This window comes from Grus americana, chromosome 4 (assembly GCF_028858705.1).
Source record: "Grus americana isolate bGruAme1 chromosome 4, bGruAme1.mat, whole genome shotgun sequence".
NCBI classification, from domain to species: domain Eukaryota; kingdom Metazoa; phylum Chordata; class Aves; order Gruiformes; family Gruidae; genus Grus; species Grus americana.
The window spans coordinates 71,384,071-71,398,039 of record NC_072855.1 but is presented as its reverse complement, the minus strand read 5'-3'; positions in this window follow the sequence as shown (position 1 = coordinate 71,398,039).

Below are 13,969 nucleotides of genomic sequence, written 5' to 3'. Positions count from 1 at the left end.
ATTCTCTAAAGCCTAAAGTAAGCATTGTGTTGACACTCAGATTCATTCAGAAACTCCTGCCTTTTATGAATGTACTTGAAACTTTGAGCTCATGGGAGGCCCATCCATGTAGTATTAGCAATTCAGTAATTAAGAGGTTTAGCCAGGACCTGTGGAGATCTGTTTCCTCTGAGCTGCAAAGGCTCAAAGTTGGTTTTTTTTTTTTTATCAATAAATATTTAACCTCTGTTTACTTTAAGTGGAATGGTTTCAGTCAAGAAATGGAGAACAGATTAGAATTTTTATCCTTTTTTCTCATGTTCCCTCCCAGTACCTCTAAGTGTTAGCATCTATGGAAAAACATGAAGTCCTTAACCGACTTCTCTCAGCCCCAAAGAGGAAGTTACGCTGTTGCTCATTAAACACTTTCAATGCTTACCTAAAAAAATCAGGTGGTGTTCTCTGAAAGCATTAACAAATCCTGGGGTGTCAATATATGGACAGATAGCAACTTTGCAGAAACTTTTTATTCTTAATTCCTCTTTCCTGAGGAACAAGAGACCAGCTGGAGTCTTTCACCCACTAAAGCATCATCTATAACGCAAACCAGCAATCAATACCAAAAGCAGATGTTTTATGAAAACTTCTCTTGCTTTCTCAGCTTCAGTCCCCTTAACCCATGCTGAGAAGTTAAAGTAAGAAAGAGGAAGGCTATTGATGTAAAGGGCAAAGCTAAGGATGAAAAAAGCCATGTCAGAATTAGAAAAGGTAAACTACTTTTTACAGAGAAACATATATTGAGTTCTTCAATGCAGTAGATTGAACTCAACAGTCCTGTAATTCTCTAAATTAGACTGCTTTCATGCAAGGTTCAGAGTTGCTGTGTTTTGAAGAAAATACATTTGCATCCTTAGAGGCATTCAGCACTACTTTAGAAAGTCATCTAGTAAAAGGTCAATTGTGAGAATGCTGGCATGCCCATAACCTTTCATTTCTAATGAAATGCTCTGCAGATTCCCGATGGAGAAACAGCTTGTATAGTTCTTATAAATTTTATTTTGAAATCAGTTCCCACGTAATAGATTTAGAGAAGCTTTTGAATGTTCTCCCCCCACCCTTTCAGGAAAATCAGAAACCTTGGCTATCATCTTGCCTCTACCTTAATAGCCAAGGAAGGATATGTTTAAACTTCAAATACAAGTCCCATTTTTTCAAAATTGTATTTCTGAGCAATTATTTTGCTGTAGGTTGATGCATGGTATGCAGTGTTTCAGGACATAAAGACTTTGTTGTATTCGTATTTTTCCTCGAAATACACTGGGTATTTTTTACATATAGCAGGAGAAAAAACAGGGCTGATATGAAAATGCAATACACAAAGCAGACCTCTGCATATAACCCTGCTGATTTTGTGGGTGTTTCTTGTAACTCAGAGGCCCCCCTCATGTGGATCTCACTGAAGGCGTGGTGCCATCATTAATTGCAGCTGAAATTGAATGAAACACTTAATTGCTTTGCCTTATTAGTAGTTTGGATTCAAAGGAGTTGTATCAGTTGCATTTTCCAGACTCATTAGGTGAAAGCTAGTAACCTGGAACAAGGCAAATATTCAGATGCTGACTAGGGAGAGGCCCCAGGAAGCAGTCGTGCAACAGGATCATACTTTGTAAGTGAAATATGACTTAGAAGGGACAAAAGTTTGTCAAGAAGCCAAGTTATGTTAGTTCACAAAGTGTTAAATGTCTAAGAGCTTAATTTAGCATAGGAGCTGCTCTGATAAATCTGTTCCCTCTTCATGCCAGATTACCAAGAAAAGGATCAAAAAATTCCATTAAGAGAGAGGAATAACAGGATATTCTTGATAAGGAGCCTCTAACTTTGTCATATGCTTATGCATCATGAAAAGCGGTATGCGATGCAACCGTAATGGAAAGTTCATGCCCAGGTTACAGGGAAATATGCAGACTAAAACCAGGATTTCTTCTACACAAGTTGTAAACTGTAACCAAATATACCCCATCGCAAATTGAATGCTTGAAAATGGCCTGCTTACTGATAAAATGTGTCAACCATCTCAAAAGTTCTAAAAATATGTAGAAACTCTATTATATGTCATTGCCAGTAAAACGTATGAACAAAAACTCTAGGACCCAGTGAGAGTTATAAAAGGAAGAATTCTGGATATTCTCTGTCTTTGCAATATTTTAAGACATACGGCATGTCTGATTTATTTTATTTTAAGCCAACCTGAAAAATGCGTATTTAAATTTGAAAAAAAAAGAAAAAAAGAAAAAGAAAAAATATATTCCTTAGGGAGCCATTAAAACCGTAACTTATATGATTCCAATCATATCTTCATCTTATATATATATCTATATATAATCTACTTATATAGATCTACTTAGATATATATAGATGTGTGCACATTATTTAAGGCAAGACTTGGGAAAGCTAAATTCTTGCCTTTGTTAGGCATAAAGCAAAAGCAGAGTTTGTATCAGAAAATTGTATCTGGCCATTAATTTTAACAGAAACTTCATTCAAAACAGATTCTTTCACATTTCGCTATGGTGAGATTTCACGCTGGCAGCATAAGTCCTGGGAGGAGCAGAGGACCAGTCTTTGGGCCGGAGGATGCCCAGGTACCCGGGTAGTACCACGCAGCATTTCACACAGCAAGTTAGGGACTTAGGGGTGTCCTCTGACATCAAGCACTGTCAGACCAAAAATAAAGGGTTATTTCTTCCTCTGCCTGCGCATCAGCCCTGGCTGGAGCTGCCTGCTCGCAGCCAGGAGCTGCAATGTACCCATCAAACACAGCATGAGGAGCTGCTCTTGAAATCACGCATTTCAAAATACTTTGTGGTCTAGTTTTTTCATACTTACAGGCATTATTAGATAGACTCTATCTACTTAGCTCACAAAAACAGGAGTGCAAAATGCAGTGAAGAAAAAATAGCATTAAAAAAAATAACTTGCCTTTTTGACTTTCCTAGTAGAAATAATTTGAGTAATTTTTAATTTCATCCAGGCTGAACAGATAGCACACTAAATAGTCAAGTGCTGTATTACAGCAGGTTGGAAAAAAAATGCAGACCTACAGTTTGCATCTTATTTTTTACTTTTTTAGAATTCAAGACACTTAAGATTGGACATCAGGGCATCACTGTCTTTTGCTGGAGCGCTATTTGCTAGCTGCATTTTGTACTTTCAGGCTGGCGACATGGGTCACAGAAAATAGTCCTGAGCCATACATAGAGGAAAACATTATAAATATTATTCAAAAATAGACATACATTTCAATAAGGAAATAATCAAAACTGGTTGTAAGGCATTTTGCAGACCCTTTGGGAAAGATGAAGCATGGTTCATTAAAACAGGATGGGGGGGGAAATCTGTATTTAAATCTGTGTGATGCCAAGGGTTTAATCACAGAGGAGAGCCCCTTCTTCTATATGAAAACATCACAGAAAATAAAGGAATATAAAAAAATAATAATTTGGTCTCCAGATACACACTTATCTATTAAGACATGCATGAATCTTTCTATATTTTACCAACCCATGATCTGCTTTTACTGTTTGAAACACCTGCATCATCTGCTTTATAGAATTAATAAAAAAAGGAAAAAGGAAGGAAGGAAAAAATAATTAAAAGCTACACACTAAGTTTTAGGAAATAAAAACTTCTGTGTATGCAAATAACATGCAGGCACACAGAAATACTTTTATTCCATTAAAATGAAATTTTCACATTTTACTCCTGAACCTCTGAAAGCGCAGGGAAAGAGATGGTCAACATTTCAGCCCCAATTAGATATGTTGAAAAAACTGAGGAAAAATTGATTCTTATCACAAAATCAAGAAAAAGGGATGATTCAAATGCATTTTCCATAGAATATTAGACATCTCTACATGGAGATGGTTTTAAGCAATTAGGTTCAAGTTCTGAAATCAACTACTGTGAATTTTCTTTATTTCTCATCACCTTGTCTGTGTCTCTTTTCCCCTTCTTCCTCTGCTGTAAACTGTTGATGAGTCTTTAAAAATGGAAGAAATTTATGCAAAGTGGTTTAAATAAGTTCTTAGAAAAACGATACAGGCTGTGAGGGACACCCTAACCTCAGTGCTGAGAAATGGTACTTGTAAGCAGGTGAATCATTACCTGTGAGAACTGAAATGGCAGCAGCTGTTTGGGGAACTTTCACATGAAAAAAAAAACCAAAAAACCCACCCAAGATCTGGAACTCTTCCAGGTCAGGACACAGAACCTGGCTACTTTTCTGTTTACTTCCCACAGAGTGCCAAGATTAAGGCTCATTCCTTGGAGATTTAGTGTAAATACTTATCAGCACTCCTTGCTGAAGTTCTCCAGGGGGTTTTGTGGGATTTGCTTGTTTGGACTTACAGAGTATAACATGTAAATTCATTCTTGTTTCCTTGAACATCCTGTTTATACTGATAGTACTAAACAAGGTTTTACACATCTCTCTCAATTCCTGATAATTTACATTTTATTGTGATAAACCAGAAACTACTAAGCCTCCTTAGTACTATTTTCTTTCTTCTATTTTTTTTAAACTCTCATGCATCACATTTAAAGACAATGTGAAGCACCTGGCTCATCGTTAACACCTGAAAAAGCCCAAGAAGTGCCATTTAAAAATTGAAGCTCTATTAAAGCAAACAGACAACTAAACAAAGGACATGAGAAATCTGCTGCAGGAATTCTGGGGAACAAAAGGCACAGCTGAAACTAGTGAAGGAGACAGTCAAATTCCTGTCTCAGCCTGCCATCATGCAGCCTCGTGTGCAAAGCACCAAGGAGGTTCACGAGCGCCTGCGTTGTAACTCTTGCTTTGGCATTGACCTTCTGTGTGATGCTTCGTAACCTTGTTATGCCTCAGCTTCAAGTAAGCCTCATGTATTCTCCTGTTGTAAACCACTTTGAAAAGTATAGTGAAAATTAAAGTATAATTATTGTTGTTATTAAATTTACTTCCTTTACTAGGCAACTCCAAAAAATAAAGAAATGAGAGGAATATTTGGTTTCCTGATTTTCTGGTTTCCCTCCTGAGAACTCAAATATGAGGCATGGGCCTGAAAAGTAATAATCAGTATCTTCTGATCCTTCTTGGAATAGGATCTGTACCAAAAAACCTTGACTGGATGCAAAAAAATGTGCGGGGAATTCTTCTCTTATGTTTTAAAAAAAAAGCTTGGGATTTGTCTGACTTTCTACTATTGAGAAAACTGCACATAGAAAAAAATCAATTTCTTCTGAACGTTATGAACTGCTAGATTTCTCCTATATTCATGAAAATGTCCCATTCTGCTGTTTGCATGTTATTTTTCCATCATCCCAATTCTCAACTGTATCATTCTCCCATTTCACAGAAAGAGTCCTACAGAGAGAACTAACCTCTTCTCCATGCTTACACAGGAAAAATTAATCTAAATAAAGGGTGTGACACAGAGAAAACACATTGAATTTCTTGGCATTTGATTTTCATTCAGATGCATCTGCCTATGAAAAGAGTTGTCAAAGACAGCTCCCTGCTAGTTGTCAGTGGGGAATGATTTCAGAAATCTCAGTCTAAATTTTCACTGGCATTTTCCACTAAACTCTTCAGTGAGAGTTTGAAATGCATCACCCTGTTATTTAATCCTGACTCTCTCAAAAAATATCTCCGAAGAATTTACTTATTAGCATTTGAAAGAAACTGTTACCTTTAAAGAAACCTTTACAGCCACAAATTTGAAAACGCGTAACATCTTCCTTGGAAGATTTACTTCTGTCACAAAGATGAGTAGATAGTGTGTATTTCACTGGGAATGTTTAAGTCCTTCCCTCGGTAGTTCCAGGCACTGGAAGCAGTAAGGATGGATAATAACGGTTGCTTTTCTTGCAGCGCCTACAGATATTCTTCAGTTTGATAGAACAAATTCTTCTGGTTTCCTTCTAGTTTCTCTGTACTGAAGAGGATGCAGAGGGATGGGGAGAACTGCTCTTTAATATAATCCTACTCATTATAAGGATGAATTAAGTTGAAACTGAAATCTGAGTTGCTTAAAACACGCAAGACAAAAAATACATTTTTTTTAATATCTGGAAATGACAAAAAACCCCCAAAACATGGGCTGAAAATTAATTTTGTGTTAAATAAAAGAGTTGGACTGTCCTAATAAAATTCCTAATAAATAGGAAACAAATAAAGCAAGGAATAGAACATGTGCGCATGTATTGTTAAAAACAGAAAACCTGCTAAGCTTTATTAGAATTGTTAAGAGTGTCAAAAGCTGTTTGGAATAACACAGTAAGGTGTCATGACAATTCCCATTAGAGATTCTTCAGATGCCATACACAATATAAAAGTGGACAGTATTTAAACGTGTGAGTTTAACTTTCTAAAGCACTCATACTAGAAATGCTATGATCATTTTAAATATATAATTTTTTATTTATAGGTTATATCTTCCATTTCGCCACAAACCCCAAAATAATGAAAGACAATTGTCTTCTCCATTGCAACGTAACCCCCTACACACACCAACACATGCACACTTATTTACTGTGTTTACTATCAATAAAACTGAAAATGGCCAAAGCATATCAGATGTCTCTATCTTTATTCATGACTCAGAAAGATATTTAGGCTTTTATGTATCAAGTCCACTCCAGAAGACTGGAGCTGAAGCAAACCAAAGGTTCACAAGTGAGCACAATATGCCAATACTTTCTCTCTTTGGGTAAAATAACACTGGGGGAAGAAGAAAAGAGAGGAGGACGAGAGGAAAAGAGAGAGAGAGAAAAGAGAGAGAAAAGAGAGAGAAAAGAGAGAGAAAAGAGAGAGAAAAGAGAGAGAAAAGAGAGAGAAAAGAGAGAGAAAAGAGAGAGAAAAGAGAGAGAGAAGAGAGAGAGAAGAGAGAGAGAAGAGAGAGAGAAGAGAGAGAGAAGAGAGAGAGAAGAGAGAGAGAAGAGAGAGATAAGAGAGAGAGAAGAGAGAGAGAAGAGAGAGAGAAGAGAGAGAGAAGAGAGAGAGAAGAGAGAGAGAAGAGAGAGAGAAGAGAGAGAGAAGAGAGAGAGAAGAGAGAGAAAAGAGAGAGAAAAGAGAGAGAAAAGAGAGAGAAAAGAGAGAAAAGAGAGAGAAAAGAGAGAGAAGAGAGAGAAAAGAGAGAGAAAAGAGAGAGAAAAGAGAGAGAAAAGAGAGAGAAAAGAGAGAGAAAAGAGAGAGAAAAGAGAGAGAAAAGAGAGAGAAAAGAGAGAGAAAAGAGAGAGAAAAGAGAGAGAAAAGAGAGAGAAAAGAGAGAGAAAAATAGAAAAAAGAAAGCCATTTTCTAAATAATTTCCTTTCAGTATTAGAATTCATAAAACTATTTGCTCCCCAGACAATGCCATTCCCTAGGTACTGAGCCTTTGGGGGACATTCTGACAATATTGGTGTTCAGAAAGTGGAAACTATTCCAGGCTCCAGCTCCCAGTGCAGACCCCACAGCAGCATTTCAGCCTCTTACTAAGGCAAAACCCAGATATACACTTTCTTTTTCTTTTTTTATGACCATGCTTCCCAGATAAGAAAATCAAGCACAAAAGGAGAAATGATGTAAAAATAATAAGCAATTGGCCAAAAAATATAAGTTATTGTTGGAGCTGAGAAAATATTTTACCAAAGCTTTTCTTTCTTTAAAATAGCACAGTTCTCTAAAGCTAAAAAATAAATGTTATCTTGAAATACAAGATTTTTAAATGTTTTTTAATTCCACAATATTACATAGAGATGAAATCTAATTTTATATAAAGGTGTTTCACAAAGTTCTTTATAAATACTTTTGTTCGTTTTAAGAGAAACAAAAGCAAGATGATGTCCCTTTTTCCATTTTCAGGATTTTAAAATTTATTTTTATAAGCTGTATATACATGACTATCTAGTAACGGAGTGCTGAGCACTGAAAAGCACAGTTGCCAATGCACAAGCTGAACATCAGGTGTCTAGTTCAGGTAGTGCTTAGAGCCACCAAAGAGGGGGAATTTCTTTCATTCATGAGAAATGGAGCTGTTGCAATAGCCTCAGAATCCTGACAATAGCAACGTCCTGGAGAAGGGTCTCTACAAATAGTAAAGAAAAATAAGGAAGAAAAGAAATTGTACTGAACTCCAGCAGTGATAAAAATTGAACTGAGACAATGGCAGGAAACCTTTGAAACCTTCTAAGCTGATCTACATTTTACGTGTTCTTGTGTGCAAACAACACCGAACATTTTCTATTCCCAATGTCCTCTGTGAAGCTGATGAACTGCAGATTTTTTTGATGTGCTTTAGGAAGATGTGATTAAAATTAACATTAGGTAAGGGACTCAAACCTGTCAGGAAATCAGGAGGGAGCAGAAGGAATTTCTGTGAGAAGAAAATGCTGAAGATTTTTATTTCAGTACATTTCACCTTAACTGATTAGCTTGTTCTCTTGTTTGACTGTACCGCTGTCAGAGACGCACTGAACTGCTGCTACCCTATACTTAATAAACTTTCAATATGTTGCAAAGACCCCCTGAAGAAAATAATGTTCTTTGTCAATCAATCCAAAGAGTTTGTAAAGAACTGGATGATTAGGGGAAGTCACAGGTTTCTGGTATTGCTCGGAAGGGGGTATTTTAACTGGATGACAGCTGAACTCCCAAATATTTGGATAGAAACAGTTTCTCTTGTGGCTTGCTTGCTACTCTTTTGTGTGTGTATATGTATTTATATATTAACGTCTAAAACTTCTGAAGAGGAGTATTTGCCAAACTGTTTAAAAGAAACAGCTATATGCTTTGTAAAAGTAGTGCTTATATGTTTACGTGAACACCTCCTCCTCAGTTTCTTTCCTACTGAGTGTCCTCCTGGTTTTTGTAAGCGATGAGCTTGTTTATACCGAAGATAAATAAGTAGTACACATTTTGCATATAGTAAGTTGCATTTGCAATGTAAATTAATAACACGGCTATCATGAAAATAAGCACCAACTCTTCAGGTGACAGAGAAGATGCACTTTTCAGCTGATTCAGCTCCCACCGTGCCTTTTGTTAACACGTCCAGTCGAGAGTCAGTCATCAAATGGGCACTTGCCTGTTCATTTGATTCACCCCTGGGCTCATTTGTGAGAAAATTAAACAGAAACAGTCATACAGAAAAACGTTAAAAGGTTACCTTAGAGAGTAGTCTTTGGCTGAACTGTTGGCAAGGAGAACGTTTTGCCTCCTCAAGTACTCCCGTTCCCAGGAGGACCATTAACAAGCAACTCCATTCACACGGGAGGCTTCTGCGATGGTTTGTGTCCTTTGACTCCCTGCCAGTATAGATCCAGTCCCACTGAAAGGGGTTGCTTCTGGTACAGGCCCAACTAATTTCCATTTCCATTCAGCTCATTCATTTCACGGCTCTTGAGGCAGCGCCTCACGCCTACGCTTTGTCTCTGCCCTGACTATGAGGACTCAGCAATTAGCAGGGATCTATCACGACGGTAAGAGTGGGAAGCAGAAGTCAGAGGGAGAATTGTGGAGAGCTCAGAAGCCTGCCATCGCCCTTGCAAACAATTAATTTTGTAAGCATGAAGAATGGCCGTGACCATGATGAAATATATTACTGGTCCACACTCGTGAATGCTACGTATTTGGACGCGCACACACGCAGGTTATTTCACTTATCACTAGCGCCTTCACTGGTAACAGCCAATTATGTCAGAGTAGTATCTTCATATGTGTATTCTGGACGGTCTGTATAGGAATTAGCTTGTTTCCACGAGGAAGCAGGAAATTTAACACTTCTTGTATGGGACTAGGTCACTAAATGTTGGGTCTTTTATTGCTTTGCTTTCTCTGTAGCCCAGAACAGTGTGTGGCTTTTATTAATAAATACGGTAAAAAAGTGAACAATTGCCACCGAGAATAACCAGTCACAAAAAAAATTCCTATTTCTTTTATAAGACAATAAATATTGTTCAAACTCTCCAAAAAACAAATGTCCACAAAGCTAGTGAAAACAAGGCTACACGTTTACTTTTGTTCCAATGATGTGTAGAAGTTTAAACAAGGTTATTACCTCAGTGTACGAAGAAAAGGCTTCACTTGCAGAGGCTGGTCCCGAATGGAAACAGTTTAATTTGAGGGATGTAGCACAGTATTCAGTATTATTAGGATTGATCTTCTCTGTATATATCAATAACCTTGATTTGAGAAATGTGTTGATGAAACCTAAAACGGAAGATGACAATCAATATGAAAGGGAGAAAACAAAACATATAAATAAACAAACATAATACATTGAAGAAAGCAGAAGCATGGACAGCTGAGTTTTATACAACATTGTTAAATATTTTTAATACACTTTGCTGTAACCCATGTTAGGGGTTTTGTGTTTCTTGTGGCAGAGACGTATTTTTATTCGTACTAGCAAATAGAAGTCAAAAGCAAAATAAAAGACAGTTTCTGGACTGGCTTGTTGGATTCCGATAATATTTCCTTACTTCACTGTAATTTGATATAAATGCTGGGAAAGACAATTACACTGTTATTGCAGGCCCCATCTAATTTCTCCAGCAAAACCTGTGTTTATTTACAACCTACTCATTCTGTTGCTTTCTGGCCCCCATCCCTAGTTAAATATAACCCTTTCTACTTTTGATGAACATTAGGACTTTTGATAGCTATTAGTGAGGCCTCTGTGCTTCCTTCAGAGTTAAAAATAAACACACTGTCTTCTCCATTTCTAACAGAAGAAAACAGTAAGTGGTACATATTTGAAGTACTAATCTTTTCTGCCAGATAGTATGGATACACTTCAAATGGCCGTGTAAAGGTTGCTGGAAAATGTTAAAGAGCATTTTATCTATCAGGACTTTCAGGGCAAGAGCATTCAGCACAGAATACTGCGTGCAGAAAACTTCACTGTGTTATTTTTCAGTAGTATGAATCATTTAAAGAATCAAAGTTCTAATTACCTTTGAGATACACAGTACTGATTTTGCAGATCTCTCCCTGTTTTCATCACAGCAGGAGGAGGAGAAACAGCCTAATAAAGACAGGTAAGCGTAATTGTTCGTTACATGTTCAAGACAACTTCTAGAGGGGATTTCACTTGCTGCTGAAGGGTTGAGATGAGCTTACGCTACAGGACAAGCTTCTATTAATAATTCTCTCACGTCTTGAAGCAGCAGTATGAAAGGCAAAGACACTCTAAGGTAGCGTTCCCCTAAACCCTGACTTCCAGGCAGTGTGTTATCAGACCCCTCTGGTGTGGCTCCCAGCTAAAGAACATTAAAAAAATTAAGACTGAGACTGACAGGGAGAACAGAGAATGATATTGGTGTCAGCATGATGCTTGTTGAGTGTTGCTAAAGAATAATATGAGAAGCTTGGAAATTGCTAGGCAAAAGGTTTTGGGTTTTTTTAATATATTTGTTAATTGCAAAAAAGTTATTTGTTAACATACGTAAACTAAAAAAAGACATTTCAAAGTAATACATGGAAATAGTGCAGTAGTATCAGATCAGATCTGCTTACGCAGAAATAGTATAATAATCCCAAACTCTCTTGGAAAAAAATACTAATAAGTACTCAACTGATTCAAAGAAATTTGTTTAAAGACATAAATACAACCTCAAAAAGCAATCTCTTGAGAAAAGGCGTCAGTCAATTTTGTAAGAAAATAATTCATTTTCTTCTGGAAGAAATGGCCAATTCAACCCTTAATTAACAGCACTAACTCAAAAGAAGTATTAAGAAAGAGAACCGAGAACAAGCACTGAAATGGAATCATTATGTCTACAGAAGAAGATTAGAAGCCAAAGTATTAGAAATTTGTAAGACAAATTTGCAATGTATGATGATCAGAGTACATTTGGGAGAAAAGGGGAGAACAGAGCTGGAATGGGAAATGGAATATTTATGGAATGATAGAACAATGATCTTAAATGGAACAAAATAATCAGCCCAGTCAGTGGTCTGCTAAATTTAACTCCGAGTGGAATCCTTTTCATTTATATTCATGGTCTTTCAGACTCTATTTATTGGTACCATAACATATTTCAGGCTGTCACCCAAAAAATGAGGTGAAGAGTAAATCTAATAAGAACAAATATGAAAGATAGTGAATGCGAAGTGTCTGGTGCAACTAAAAGACTGTTAAATGGGGACTAAACAGACGACCTAAGACTGATGCATGAATTTGATGACTGGCACAATCACAGGATTTTATAGGAAAATAGGTATCAGGATACCACCCTGAGCTGGACACTGCGTGAAGATTACGTCCATACTAGCCAGTGACCATACCTAGGGCACGGACTATTGCTGTGCACTGGAAAACAAACACCACCGAAACTGCGAGAATACTCCTTAGCAAAACATTGGCTCCTTTCAACCAGCATTCTCCCAAACGGTTCCTGGCCCCGTTTCAGGAGCCTGAATAATACATGCTCCGTACCCACTGTCAGTTTGCCCGTGGTCATTGGGGTTTGGCAGCTGGGGAGCTCCATGCCACATTAGCTTCAATACCTGGGAGGGGATCCTGGACTTGTTAGCAGAAACGTAGCCCGAGAGGCTGACTCCAGAATATATAGCAGCAGTATTTAAGCTGTTCCGTGTCTCCTCTTCCTCCTTCAAGCTGTGACTCAGATACAACTTTGTACTACTAGACAATAGTAAAAGGAACAGGTTTCTTCTGAAGCACTAAGTGTCTTTTATTTCCTGTTCTCCTTTACATTGATCAATATTAATTCTAAAATTTTCCTAATGTACTCTTTAAAGCAGTGGGAAAAAAAAAAAAAAGAAAGAAAAGAGAGCTTAATAAAACTGTTCTTTCACATAAATTGCACAGTTCTAGTACTTCATTAAAACCCAAACCTGGCTGTGCACAGGAAAGGTGAAAGCATTTGGTTTCTGAGCCAAGATGGCAACTGCAATGGCAATTTTAATATACTAAAAAAGGTCACAGCGATGTCCATAATGTGTGATGCTACAATGATCAGTATTAAAACATCCCACTTTTGCCTAGGGACATTATTGTAGGGTTCTCTCTCTTTATACATCATTAAGCATTGCTGGTAATTCATAAAGCTGAGAATAATTAGGCAGTATAAAAACAACAATAATGAATAACTGAGCTATCAGATATATTTGATAATTCATACAGGACCATCAATCTGTTATCACACAAATTAAAACTTTATTCAGCCATATCTCTCATTTTTAGAATCTCAGAGCAGAATTAAAACTCTGAATGGCTTTTCCAAAACTAATCTTCAGTTTTCTGTCAAGGGTAAGGCTTGTTTTCATCCAGAGGGTGAACACGGGGGACTTACAAGCAAATCCTACAGATTACAGGAGGTCGACCCATACCACACGTCATGCTGGTGGCCAGGCCCTGGTACTTTCCTCTCTTAGATGTCATTACCCTACAACCTCAATAAATGAGGTAAAACAATCCCTTTTATACTTTTCTAAATAAAACTAATCCCTTTTCGTAGAAAAGACAGAGACACATCAAATGTCTAAAGCTTTCTAATATTTTTACAAATCGGGTCATGCAAAGGATTCTTTGGTTTCTGGTATTTGTCTCACACGTGATGGCACTAATATAAATAACGGTAACTAATCAAGAAAATATTGCTTGAAAATTGATCATTAACAGAAATGTTAAAACATTAGTGGCATTACACATTAATCTCTTAGAAAAATAATTACAAGCATTAGCAAAAAATTCCTTAAAAATAATACTGGGAGTCAGTAGAGTATTCTCTACACCTCCTGCATTCTCAACACTTAAGACATATCTCATTTGGAGCTCAGCTCTAATTAATTTATTCCTTGCTCAACACTTGAGTAGTTAAGTATCTTTTAATAAGTCAAAAAGCATTGCATCTAGCATGAAAGTTTCTAAAAATTTCATTTCTTAATTGTAAAATTAAGCACTCAATTTAAAAAAAAAATAAATCTGAGATGTAGGGTGATTATTA